Genomic DNA, 14,984 nt, shown 5'->3' with positions numbered 1-14,984 from the left:
AACCATTAGAGATTATTTAGTAAAGCAATGGTGAAACCATAGTAAACCCTAACTTATAGCAACACTTTGACCATCATTCTTCGATATGATACCCATAATCAACCATAGTAATAAATTGTTAATACTTGTTATGTATAGACCAATTCTATTTAACAATCCAACTAGTTCCTATTAGAGAACTAAATGAATCTAATAAGTAAATCTTAGAAGACATAGCCCTTAATTATAGTAGTTCTTGCTCTTATTTAACCTGTTCTTCAAAAGTTATTCTTTTGAAGTACAAATGTCAATCAAACCTTAGAAGCCTTAATCCTTCTTTGAAATACTAATTATTTCTTAAACAACATGTTCTTCAAAAGTTATTCTTTTGAAGTATAATACAAGTAATCATCAACCATGTTCTATAGAACTTAAAATTGACAACTGTTCTCTACATATTATTCCATCACTATTCTTTATGTGTATGGTTGTTATGATGTCTTATATCACTTGATTATGATGACTAATATAACCAAACCCTAATAAGAACCTTGTTTGAGAACCATTCTAAAAGCGCAACCAACCCTAAAGAAATCTTTACAACTCATCAATCTTAAATCATCGGGATCAAGTTACACTCGGGACGATTGCATCTCATACTATGCATTATAGCATCTTTGCCAGTTCTTTAAACATTGTCCTTACCGGACGATGATGGTATTTCAGCATTTGGAGTTCTCACGTATCGAAGCTTTTGCCTGCATAATCTTGCAGTCAAGAAAGGCAAGTTCATCACTTGCTCATGTCATTTGATTATTTGTATCAAACTATATGCAAAGTACTATACTTATCACTCATGCATTGAAAAGCAAAGTATTATTTTACAATTATGAATATGACTATGTGGTGGGCAATGGAACCATGGTATGTGTTGATATGGTGGAGGTTCCATTGCAATGGGTTATATCACCCTAGGATTAATCACCAATGCCGTCCAGTGATTCTAGCGCCGTACAAATCGCGTTGACCATGAGATCTATAATGGCTCTGGGGAAGCCAGCCGTATCTTTTCCCTTCTGCACGCCAACGGATTGGTAGAGCCGGCGGGGTGTTGGAGGCACTGCCGTAGGTTGGGATAGCCTTTTAAATCCCCATCCATTAGTGATGATGGCTCTACGATCTATGAAGGATTGTCTGGAGTACACCGTGAGTAAAGCCGTATTATCGGGGGAAGTCTCACGGGGTGTACGGTTGGACAAAAGGGTGGGTTTGCAGTCGCGGAGAAGGCGGTGTGGGCTTGGATCTTACACCTGGCCTCACACCAAAGGAAGTGTGGACGAGCATGCTACTCGGTTGGCAACAAGGATAAGTTCTCTTATGGGAAAAGTAACGCACCTCTGCGAGAGGATATCTTGAATTATGTTGTCACTCCTGTTCCGGGAAGGAGCTATGACAGCAGGAAAGGAACTCCACGAAGTTCTAGTCAACCTGTGAAGACTGACGGGCATAGTTTTCAGAATAAAATAAACCTTTGGAAGAAATGTTTATGAAAACTTGCATTGGCCTATGACTTTCTGGTCTATGGCTGTAGCTAGTGCATGATACACATATTTCCTAATATGAACTTGCTGAGTACGCTCGTACTCATTCTATCTCGTTTGAACCCCCTTCTTAGATCAAGGCACCGAAGGAGAAACTACCGTGGAACCGAAGACAAAGAAGTCAACTGCAACAAGATGAAGAATCCAATCAAAGAAGTGAATCGAGTCAACTTCTGCATCAGCTATACTGGAAACCTAGACTAGTGATAGAAGGGAACATTTCCCTAATCCTAGCACCTAAGCAGCTAGTTTTCTATAGCAAGCCAAGTAGCTCTTAAACTTGAGTTAGCAATAAGATAGACTACGAGTCGTTCTTCTGAAGCTTTATTTGAAGTTTTACCTCACTGTAAAGTAGGAGGTTGTGTTGATCTTATGTAAACAGCTCGTGTGTACTTCTATAGACATACCTTGGACTCGCATATGTTTCTGTTGTACCACTCTGAGAGATGTAATATGAGTGGAACGGTGTTTCACTTGTGTTATGTCAACGACTTGTGTACTACACCATGCAGTGGTACGCTGGGTCACCACACGACACCCTCCTCTCCTTGCCACCCCGGCGACGCCCTCCTCTGCATCGTCACCGACGCCCCCTCGATCTTGATCTCCGGTGGCCAGATCCCCTCGATTTCCCTCCTGCCACCGGCGGGTGCCTCTCCTCTGCATCGTCACCGACGCCCCCTGCTCCTCCATATCGGTGCCTCCACAACGGAACCCTGCTCCTCCACATCGGCGTCCTCGTCTGCGAGCTCGTCGGCGTCCTCGTCTGCGACCTCGTCGGCATCCTAGTCTGAGACCTCCACCAAAACGCCATCATCTTCGAGGGTGAGCGAAGCCTCCTGCCCCATCTCCCCTCTCCCCTCCCCTCTCCCCTGCTAGCAGTAGGTTCCTCTCCCCTCCCCTCTCCCCTCAGTAGGTTCTCTGTGATATAGAAATAGCTAGGATTTGTTACTGCTAGGATTTGTTTAGTTTAGGTGGCAGTAGCAAATTTAGGTTTTAAATTTAGGTTTCATTTAGTTTAGGTGGCAGTAGCAAATTTAGTTTAGGTGGCAGTAGCAAATTTAGGTTTTAAATTTAGGTTTAGGTGGCAGTAGCTTAGGTTCATCCACTGCTGCTGTTACCTAGTTGCTCCTCAGTAGCTTAGGTTCATCCACTGTGCTATGTGCTTGCTAGGTTTAGGAAATTTAGGTTTAGGTGGCAGTAGCTTATAGCTTGCTTGCTGCTGCTGCTATGTGCTTACAATTTAAAGCAGTTAGTTTTTTTAGCTTAGTGGATGAAAGCTTGATGTTCTTGCTGCATATGTGTATCATTTAGTTCATTGATCATTTAGTTCTTGCTGCATATGGTTTTCCCTTACATGTAGTTCTTTGTAGTTCATTGGAGTTCATAGGAATGCTCTCTGTAATTTTGATTTCACAAAAGGAGTTCATAGGAATGCTCTCTGTAATTTTGACAATGAATATGAATATGTCTATGCTATGTCTCTGGTTATATGCATATCATAAAGGCAGCAGCATTTTCATTGATCTTGGACTCTTGGTAGTGTAGCAAGAAAGGAAGGGGAAAATCATGGAAAATTGCTGCTGCTGCTGTTAGGTTGTTGTTTAGTAACTCACAATTGTTGCTGCTGCTGCTTAGTAACTCACAAGTGAAATTTGAACACCTTGAACTGCAAGCCTGCTGCTTAGTAACTCACAATTGCATGCTATTAAGAGCATTGTTACATGTAAAGTACACTTTAAGCAATAAAAGTCCATTCAGATATTGTTAATGTTAGATAGGTTGCTGCTGTTACTTGGTGTTGTTGTTGCTGCTAGATAGGTTGTTGCTGCTTGGTGTTGTTGCTGCTGCTAGATAGGTTGCTACTGCTAGATAGGTTGCTGCTGTTAGGTTACATATCCTCTATTTTTAGAACAAATGCATTGTAAAATCATTCATTTTGTTATAGAGCCCATTGGCAAACCTTCAAAATTGGCATTGTAACAAGTGTGAAAAAAGAAAGCTTCTCTGTTTGGTATGTAGAGAGTGAGAGAGAGTTGCTTGCTGAACATTGGCATACTGAACATTGTGTGAAAAAAGGGAAAATTGGCATACTGAACATTGCTTGATGCTATCTGATTCTGGCCATAGTCTGTAGTGTCATTTTCCTATGTAAAGTTTCCATTTATTTGATTCCTTTTTAATGCTGATTTTAATGCTGCTAGGTGTGTATGTTGCTGCTACTTCCTGGAACTTGAGCACCTGACCTGATCTTCCTCGACCCGGAGCAACACCTCACCTCTCGGCGACTCCACGCGACTCACGGTGAGCAACATCTCACCTATCGGCGACTCCACGCGACTCATGGTGAGCAACACCTCACCTCTCCTGGTGCTGATGTTGCTGATGGTGCTTGCTGTTGGTGCTCCTGGTGCTTGCTGCTACTAGTGCTTGCTGCCGGTGCTGATGGTGCTTGCTGTTGGTGCTGATGGTGCTTGCTGCTGGTGCTACTAGTGCTTGCTGCTGGTGCAACTAGTGCTGATGGTGCTTGCTGTTGGTGCTTGTTGCTGCTTGCTACTGCTGCTAGCTGCTTGCTGCTTGATGCTGCTTGCTGCTTGCTGCTTCCTGTACTGCCCATGGTTAGCTGATGCATATGGTGTATATGGAGGAACAATTGTGTATGTGCCATGGTGCTCAGCTGGTGGATTGTTTTCCTGGTGTCTTTGTGTCATATTCTTGTGCAGGGATCGACAGAGTTGCCCATTATCGCCGAAATGTTGATTCATTTCCGTTTCGGCGAAAATGGGGCACTCATATGTACATAAATTAGCATAGGTCATGCCCAATTTTTCCGTGAAATCTTGCACTAATTTATGCATTTTTTCCTAATTAGTTCGAACATGGCAGACAACGATGAGGCCGGCGGCAGCGGCAGCAAGCCATTTTGGATGCTAACCGATGAAATGGAGGTGATGGAGTCACAACCTCGCCGTGACGAAGGCGAGGATGATGGCACCGATCCAGAGTACCAAGCGGACGATGCCGCCGACGATGACACCACTGATGGTGCCGGCGAGGATGACCACACCACGGATGGTGCCGGCGAGGATGACACCGGCAAACCGAAGAAGCTACGGAGGGAGCGTCGCCCAAATGTGCTCAGCACCGTGAAGCAGGCATTCACCGAAGTGAACGCCAGTGGGCAACCAACGGCGCCCCCTGAGTTAGTCAAAGGGTACTCAGCCCAACTCGGGTGCATCCTCCGGAGCACGGTCCCGATCAACACCGAGAATCTCAGGCATCCTGACCGAGCGAATTTGCGCACCCTCCTCTTCAAGAAGCTGCACGAACGATACGAGTTCCCGGTGGACTGCTCAGAAAAGTGTCTCATGCGGAACAAAGTGCACAATGCCGCCCTCACGAAGATGAGCACCGCCCTCGCTAGTTGGAGGAACCGAGTGAAGAAAATGATTAATAGTGGTGAGAGTTACGAGAAGATCAAGGAGTCAAATCCCTCGATCACCGAGCAAGACTACGCTGATTTCAAGATCAAGTGCGAGAGCGAGTCAACGTCGGATTCTAGTCAGTGGGGGAAGGACATGCGAAAACTGAACTTAGGCACCCACAAACTTGGTCCTGGCGGTATTAGGGTGGCGCAACCGAAATGGGACGCCGCGGATGAGGAGCGTGTGAAGAACGGCCTCGAGCCCCTCTTCCCGCAATACAAAAACAAGCAAACCAGGAACTTTCTCCTGGCCCGGTACCGTATTGACCCGAAAACAAAGGAGCTCACCACCACTCCGGATGTGAAGCAGTTTGAGGCTCTTCTGGTAAGGAATGCACCCGCTTAATTAGCTCCTTTATGGTTGCATTCTTATTGATGAATCCAAATTTCTAAATGGTTCATGCATGTTCCTCCCGTAGGCTAAGGAGATTGCTGCGGAAAGTGAAAAGGAAGCTAGTAGCGGCGCGGGGTCCACGAGCTCCTCGCAGTGTGCCCCTTGGGACAACCCTTTAAATAGGGCGTTGAATGCCCACAAGAAGAGGGATCCATTGAGTAAGCCGACGTCGGCTGGTCGTGTGGTCGGCGAAGGATGCTCTATGAAATGGTCAGAATACTATAAGTCGGGGAAAAAGGAGAAAAAGGCCACCATCGATGAGAAGGAGGTCGCACATCTCAAGGCACAAGTTGCGCAGATCCCGACATTGGTCGAGACATTGGTCGAGGAGCAAGTGCGGCAACAAGTGCAACATATCGTGGAGACCCAACAGAGGACGCAACGACAGCAAGTGGAGGACCAAGTGGGCACGACGCTTAGCTCCATCATCCCTACCTTGGTTGCCGGTCTGGACGCGTGGTATAGGGGAGGAAAAAAGGGGCCTCCCCCGGTTCCCAGTTTCACGGGCAGCAACTCCCACAACGTGGAGCCATCGGTGAGTCCGCATGCGGCAACAATGGTGTCTCCGGCGGCGCCAACATTGGTGGCTCCGGCGGCGCCAACCTTGGTGTCTCCCGCGGCGCCATTACTTCAGCTCAATGCACCCGTCGCTGCGGATAATACGCCGCCCGGCACCGCGCCAACAAGCGGCCACTCCATCAGTGCCACGCCCGCCGCCGGTGGTGCCTCGACCTTAGCCGAGCTGGACGCCATCACGGTAACCAACCCTCGTCTCCGATGACTTCCATATCCTTGCCTTTGACTACGCTAGCCATCCCTAACGCCCTACATGTTTTCCGCAGGGTGCCGCCGCTGACGTCCCATGCACTCTCCTGCATTTTGTGAACGGCGAGTTGATCGATGTTGCCAAGGCCAAAATCGTTCAACCGAGCAACCGCCAGTTACACGGTGTACCCATGGCACCCGACGTGTATAGGATTCAACTGGTTCGGGTGCTTAGTGGCTATGACGACGTGGTACCTCCCTTTCAACCCCATGGCGCCGACGCAGATGAGGTCCTTACCCTCCACCAATGCTTCAATTGGTCCATGGTTTGGCCAAAGAGCCAGATTCGTTTGGGGGCGAGCGACACCACCCCACGGACAGCACCCCAAGCCGTGTCGGCGCCAAGCCATGGCAAGACCACCCCAACGGTGCTGCCATCAGCCGACGAGGACATGCATATGGCACAGGATCCGAACGATGGTCCGGACGAGGACAATACGTTCGCCAACCTGGATTGCCACTTCGATTTTGGGGCGGACTACGATCTCAGTAGCCAACCCTCTCAAGCTGCCGCCGAGGGGAAAACCTATTGCAACAAGAGGCGTCTATTCTGTTCTCAGGAGATGCCTCCAGCTGCCGACTTCACCGAGACTCAGCCGATAGCCGAGGTGAGAAGTGTTATCAGTCCTAACACACTGAAGAAGGCTTGCGAAGAGGAGAATCCAGTCCCAGTAAATACGAAGCCGAAGAGACGGAAAAGAAAGAAGAAGGACGACAAGTCTGCCAGCCAGCCGACACCTATCCGTGCTCAGGACGGGCCACCAGTGCCCAAGAATATCGAGTCGAGGGTGCATGTGTCGGGTGAGCGGATGCTAATTCAAAGATTGTACGATGCTGCACCCGGTCCTATGCGATCTCTGGTTGACGGTATTCAGTTTATGGAGGAGCGGCGTATCAGGGAGAAAGATCATGGATACCCAGTGTATGTTGCCAAGGTGCCCTCGGGCCATGGCTTTGTCGATAGTGGCTTCGCGGAGAACATCTTCCTGCGGTATGATGACATCTTCGCCATGCTGAACAGTTATCCGCTGCACTACACCTTCATTCGCCTATACTCGCTCAGCAAGGCGATGCGGATCATTAGAAACAACATCCCGGACATCGCGATAGCCGACCCCTTCTACATGCGTGCTGTCCACTTGTCCACCGCCGGAGACCGGGCAGTCGCGAGTGGATACCTCAAAGACTTCTTTCTAGCGAACCAGAAGAAGTGTAACCTCCTCCTGCCTGTATTTCCCGAGTAAGTCACCCCTCACCGTACCGGTCTTAACTCGTGATTTTTTTAGATTTCAATCGTCATGTTCTTAAACATTATGTGTTCTACGCAGAGAAAAAACCTGCACACTCATCTCCATAACCCCGAAACATTCCGTGGCCACATACCTCGATGCGGACGATGAGTCAACCACGGACTACACGAATGTCAAGGCCGTACTTGATGATGCTCTCAGTGGCTACGTCAAAGCGAAAGGCTACATGCAGAGGCCAAATGTTAGGTACGGGAAGCATGTGTTCAAGCACCAAACAAAGTTTCCCTGCGTCAAGAAGCCGTCTTCTAGTAACAAGGATGCCTACTACGCCCTCTATCACATGGATAAGTTCATATGGGACCAGCAGCAGCTTATGCTACCTGAGCATCTCAGAGACTGGGCCAACAAATTGTCGCGGGTCCCTGACGACGGCATCAAGCAAGAGTTCTTTCGCATCCAAGTAGAGTTCTGTGAAATCATCTTTCAAGATGTCATTAGAAGCGCGGGGGAGTTCTATGCCGGCTATCAGCCGTCGAACAGTGTCATAGACACAATGCTCCAAATGCAGGGTGACGACTACCGCTCATGGATGTGCTTGAAGAAAGGCGGCGGTTTTATCCACGCTCCTAAGTCCCTTTAGCCGAGTCTTGATGTGCGAGCCTTGTTATGTAGTTGTGAACTAAAGACGAGCTTGTGTTGTAATAAACTTTATCCAGCACTTTACTTGCATGTCTGTTTAATTACTAGTTCGGCTATGTTTGTGAACTTATATATATGGCTCTGTCGTTTTCCGCACTTGATTTGGTCGTTAATTTTGTTTGCATATGCCGATGATTAGAATGGTTGGTCACTTGTACACTCAGGGGTGGAGCAAGCGAGCCTGGTGTGATGGCACAAATATCCATGTCTTGTGCATCCTACCTGGCCTCGCTTACTCCATCCCTGAATGTTAAAATTTGTTTTGACCAACAATGTATGAGGCCATCGTCATTCCATTTGCTTTGGTTTTTCAGAATGCCGATGATTAGAATGTTCGGTCAACTGTACACCCCGGGGTGACGCAAGTGAGCCTGGTGTGATGGCACAAGTATCAATCTCTTGTGCATCCTACCTGGCCTCACTTACGCCATCCCGGGATGTTCATATTTGTTTCGACCAACAATGTATGAGGCCATCGTCATTCCATTTGCTTTGGTTTTTCAGAATACCGATGATTAGAATGTTCGGTCAACTGTACACCCCGGGGTGACGCAAGTGAGCCTGGTGTGATGGCACAAGTATCAATCTCTTGTGCATCCTACCTGGCCTCACTTACGCCATCCCGGGATGTTCATATTTGTTTCGACCAACAATGTATGAGGCCATCGTCATTCCATTTGCTTTGGTTTTTCAGAATGCCGATGATTAGAATGTTTGGTCACCTATACACTTGGAGGAGGGGCCAGTGAACCTGGTGCGATGACACAAATATCAATCTCTTGTGCATCCTACTTGGTTTCACTGACGCCTTCTCTAAATGTTCATATTTGTTCCGACCAACAAAATATGAGGCATTCCATTTAGTTCATAATAGCTACTTGTCTCTTATTTGAGTTGGCACTTCTTAATTGCATTGGCCTTTCTTCCATTTTAGTGCCGATGATTGGAATGTTCGGTCAACTGTACACTCCGGGGTGGCCTTGGCCACGAGCCTGGTGCGATGACACAAATATCAATCTCTTGTGCATCCTACCTGGCCTCGCTGACACCATCCCGGGATGTTCATATTTGTTTGGACCAACAATGTATGAGGCCATCGTCATTCCATTTGCTTTGGTTTTTCAGAATGCCGATGATTAGAATGTTTGGTCACCTATACACTTGGAGGAGGGGCCAGTGAACCTGGTGCGATGACACAAATATCAATCTCTTGTGCATCCTACTTGGTTTCGCTTACCCCTTCTCTAAATGTTAATATTTGTTCCGACCAACAAAATATGAGGCATTCCATTTAGTTCATAATAGCTACTTGTCTCTTATTTGAGTTGGCACTTCTTAATTGCATTGGCCTTTCTTCCATTTTAGTGCCGATGATTAGAATGTTTGGTCAACTGTACACTCCGGGGTGACGCCAGCGAGCCTGGTGCGATGACACAAATATCAATCTCTTGTGCATCCTACCTGGCCTCGCTGACACCATCCCGGGATGTTCATATTTGTTTGGACCAACAATGTATGAGGCATTCCATTTAGTTCATACTACTTGGATCGTTTTTGAGTTTGCTCTTATTCGTTGCAAACATCTATGAGCGTGCACTAATGTTTCTTTGGCTTGTTCATATATGTGCAGATATGACGTGGTATGTCGTGTACAAGGGCAAGGTTCCCGGAGTCTACAACGACTGGGAGGAGTGTCGGAGACAGGTTCACCGTTTTAGCGGTAACAGCTACAAAGGGTACACCACTAGAGCGGAGGCCGAAGATAGATACGCACGCTATTTGGCGGGAGAGAGGAGGGAGCGGAGGAGGAACCGGATGAAGACCACTATCATCGGGATGGTGCTAGTACTGACTCTAGCTCTCTTCTATGTGATTGTACTTTAGATGATCGATCTTGTGTAATCATTTGCGACTTTGTAACCCCGTAACTTGCATTGTAACCTCGTAACTTCTCTAATGTGAAATCTTGTGAATCATGTGGGGCTAATGTGAAGAACTATGTATGGCTGAGCTGTGCTGTTGTGTATATGTGTTATATATCCTGTATTGTGCTATTGTACCATATACAACCTGTATAAATACCTGCCAGGATACAAAAAAAAATCGAAATTCTAGCAGTGGCGCACTGCTTGCCCATCAGTGGTGCACTGCCACTAATTAGCAGTGGCGCACTGCCCTGGCTCCAGTGGCGCACTGCCCTGTGATCCCCTACAATTCTAGCAGTGGCGCACCAGGCACTTCAGCAGTGGCGCACGCCCACACGCAGCAGTGGCGCACGTCCACACGCAGCAGTGACGCAGCACCTCGCTGAAGCAGTGGCGCACCCCAAAATCTAGCAGTGGCGCACCTTGTCTAGACAGTAGTGGTGCACTGCAGCTGACCAACAGTGGCGCACCAATTTGAAGTAATAGTGGCGCACTGCTGGACATGTCAATGGCGCACCACGCAGTGCGCCACTGTTATCAAGGCTAGTAGTGGCGCACCACTAGTGCGCCACTACTAGGAGTTAGCAGTGGCGTGATAACAGTGGCGCACCACTAGTGCGCCACTGATGGCTATATGTGGTGCGCCACTGAATGCCTTTTTTCTAGTAGTGGTTGGTCAAACTTTTTTTTTTAAAGAAAGCTTGATTTCAGGAAAACGCTAAAAAGTACGCTTATTCATGGAAAAAGTGGGTAGACTCCGAGATTCAAAATTCAAAAAGGAACTCTAGAAGTCTAAAATACAAAAACCAAAGGTATATCTTCAATTTGTTGTTGAATACATGATAGTTATTCTTAGTTCTGATAGATCTTTTCACCCTTTTTCGTTGCTACTTAATTGTCCGACTATCATGTGTGCTAAAATAGGACGCTATGGAAAAAAAGGAAATTTGTTTACATTCTTATCTAACGGAAGTGAAATGCATATGTTATAAACAAACTCAATTGCACACATAGCAGTTACTCCCTCTGCCAGTGGGAATGGAGGGAGTATATCTTCATCTCGAGTTATATCGAGTTGACCTACACAGTGGGACTACAAGCCGAGAAAAACTGACTAGCCGGGTTGTAGGAGCTAGGAGGGAAGAGGTGAAATTGAGAATGTAACTCATCTACAATCTAAAAGTAGGCCACAACTTGAACCGGAGAATTGGTTAAGGGTCGGTTTAGATCACATGATTGAGAAATGTAGGAATAATAAAAATATATGGACTTCGGGGATTGTACATCCAAAATAAAGGATTGCAAATATACGAAAACTATAGCAATAACCATTTTGATGAAACATAGGGGAAAGTGTCTTGATCCTACGCCGATGAGCAAAACGAAAATTGTTGTGGGTGTTGAGATTTCTATGGCATTGAGGCATAAAAATGCGATCTCTAGAAAATTTAGAGGTGACCATCCTTTGGATCCGAGGTGCTTACTTAGAAAATATATTTATAGATTGGAATCCTCTAAAACCCGACAAAAACAATTCCATCCAATGAGGCTCTAGATGGTAAATTGTGTGCCCATTTATGGAAACTGAGAACGTGGAAGCACACATGCTACGTTCCCAGTGGATTCCGAATGTATAGAAGGTATCGTTGCATTTTCTTTGCAAATCTCTTTCAATTCACATATATTTATACATGTTCCATTAACACGTTATATGTACAAATCATGTTCAAAGTTTAAAATTGTTGACCAGCGAAAAATAAGGGTGTCTTATATTTTAGGATGGAGAGAGTACCATATAAGAAGCAAGGTTAAGGAATGATAGCAACACACAATGTGCACATACATTATGTTAAAACCCCTTTTTCCTCCGAAACCTTGTTAGTTTTAGTCATCATGTCATCGATGTCGTTGTTGTATGCAAGCAACGTGTTAACATGGCCAAAAGTCACCAAGTTAGTCAACCTTTCGTACATAATCAAGATCTTGCATTAGAAACAAAAGTCAAGTAGACCCTTTAATATGATCTAGAAAAAGTTTAATACAAATAATAAATTTGTAATATAAAAATGAAAATGATTTTTTTTATGTACACATGAAGTGTTTCACTCTTTCGACTAGAAACCCTGAGGATCGAGAAAAAAAACTAGAAATCTTGAGTAACATGACGTATTCTAAATTATTTTGAAGGAGATTAGGTCAAATGTATCTAGAGACATATAGATATTTGTATGCCTTTTAGTTGTTTAGTCAGTGCCAAGTTCAAACATCTTCTCAAATTCTCTAGTGTGTTGGGATATTTTAAATGTTCCATATATTATTGATTAGAAATACTATTTTCATATTTATTTTTCGGTAAAACTTGGATGATACTAACTAAGGGTTGTTTCCCAACATTGGAATTAATATCCAACCAGTATAAATATACACGTATGCACCATAATCATCATGGTTTCCACAAACAATGGTAAAGTTTAAACGACGTTCAAAGTTCAGACTTAACACAAATGTGAACTTTACAACACGTAAACTGTTCTTAGTATGGCTCGTAAATTATACCAGGTCAATTTTCCGTGTTCTGAAGTGCACCTTTCTCAAAAACAATATGTTTTGATACCAAGATTATTTGAAGTGTTTGAGATGTGTATGGAAAATTTGGTCATTTTCATATGGAATACAAAGATCATAATCTGTATGAACTAGTTTTTAAAGTGTAAATAAAGTAGTAGCTTAGGAGATAAATTTCAACACCACATAAAGAACTTAATGTGTGTTAGATATTTCTAAACACAACTTGCTTCATTAATTTAGATAATTAAGTTTTTTGTTGAAAATAAAGTTGAACTTTATTATGAAATTTAAAGATACATTCTACTTTTTATTTGGGTGTCACGTTGAGATAGAAGTTATACACTTTGTAAAGTTTTTATATTAAGAATTTTGAGCTAAATTCAAATTTAGTGGCCAATTCCCATGTGCAAATGACATATTTATGTGATGATGGAGCGAAACGTGCACGTGGGTCTCGTAAAATTTAAACCTTGTGGTCACGCCATAATTGCTTCGATAGATGAACTGAAATTTAAGGTGTGTTAGTCATGTGTTCAGAAATCTACAATGTGTTTTTTTACTGGTACAATGTAATTTGTTTCGTATGAACTCGTGAACACGGCGAGCACATAAAAATGCACGGAACCTCCGTCAGTGCATTAACACTGTCACATAACTTCTCGTGGTCGTGGATGGTACCAGTGTAGTACCACTTAATAATAAATTAATAAAATCCAACGATCGAAAGATCAGTGTTGCACATTGTACGGTTGTACCGTATGGCCTCGGATCCGCACGATCGATTGGATCCTCAATCCTGATCTGCATGCTATGGCTGTGACTGTAGTACTGTACTGCTTCATGCTTATGATAAATGTGAACCGGCAGCTGGGGAGTCGCGATTCGAAATTTCCACTTCTGCACGGATATTCGTTTGGGCTAACAGAGCTGCAGAGAGTCGTACCCCAGTACATTTTTTTTTGAGAGAATTTAGCTCTTTATTGATTAAAAACACGTCAATATAAAGTTTATCTTAGATGAACTCCGGGAGAGGGTGTAAGTGCTCCTTTGATTCATACGAATTTCATAGAAATTGTGTAGGATTTGAATCCTATAGGAAAATTTCCTACACATATTTTTTGATTCATAGGAATATTTCTATAGCAATAAATCATCTAAGAATCTTATAGTGTAAATTCTACAGGAATAAAAATATAAGATCATACCTCATGAATAATTTCCTTTGATACAATCAAACATACTTCATCTTCCCGGAGATTTAAGTAGCCATGACATTGCAATCTTATACTTTTTATATTCCTATAATTTTCTTATCCTATGAATCAAAGGAGCCCTAAAAAAGAAACACTACCATATAGCGTTCAACGTGTGGGAAAGACGCCTCCAACAGTGAAAGAGCGAGGACCTTAATATCCTCAATAGTCACGCCAACTAGGGATCTATCCCAAGAAGATGAACTGATCCTTTGGATGACTGATAAAAAGTCCGACAATACGATGATCCTGTTGTGGCCTCCATCTAGAGCAAGGGTGGCTGCACTTCTGACGACAAGTGGTTCAGCAATTTTTAGCAAAGTAACCTCACCAAGAACCTAGCTGTAGGCGGACATGAAAGTACCGTTGTGGTCCCTGATTACGACGCCGACCCCCATGTGTGATGCAGACGAAACTAAAGTAGCATCTACATTGAGAATGGCCACACCATCCTGTCGTCGACTCCACACCGGAACAAGTGGGGGTACACGCTCTCGGGTGGCAGGAGCAATAAACACATGATGCAAGATCATCGCGATGTTCGAATTAATCTGCAAAGCTAGGTTGTAGTGTTGCTTAAGAGGCTCACTATTGGCGTACCTCGTTGCATGAATTCCATATATGCCACACCGTCACAGCCAAACTGACTGCCTCGCGATCGTCCGCTCTTGCCAGGAAATCAAAAATACAAACTTTGATATTCGTGAAGTCCTTTCGACAAAGATGGACATGATAAGTTGCTTTGACACCACCCCACACCTGATATGCACATGGGAAAAACAACATCATATGCTCCACTCTCTTGTCTGTTACAAAAAAACACAGCCCATCATCCGCAGTGTGTCACCAATGCAACTAAAACCCTGAAGGGAGGCAGTCATGAGCTAGGTGCCATAGCGTGATGATCATCTTCCCTAGAGCCTTAATTTTCCAGAGCTTTTTCCAGCTTTCGATGTCCGTTGAAGGGTTGGTTATCAGTCCATGACCCGAAAGACTTTGTCTGTTG

The sequence above is a fragment of the Lolium perenne genome, chromosome 1, assembly GCF_019359855.2.
Source record: "Lolium perenne isolate Kyuss_39 chromosome 1, Kyuss_2.0, whole genome shotgun sequence".
Taxonomy (NCBI): Eukaryota; Viridiplantae; Streptophyta; class Magnoliopsida; order Poales; family Poaceae; genus Lolium; species Lolium perenne.
The sequence above is the reverse complement of the archived record's forward strand: the minus strand, read 5'-3'. Positions refer to the sequence as shown.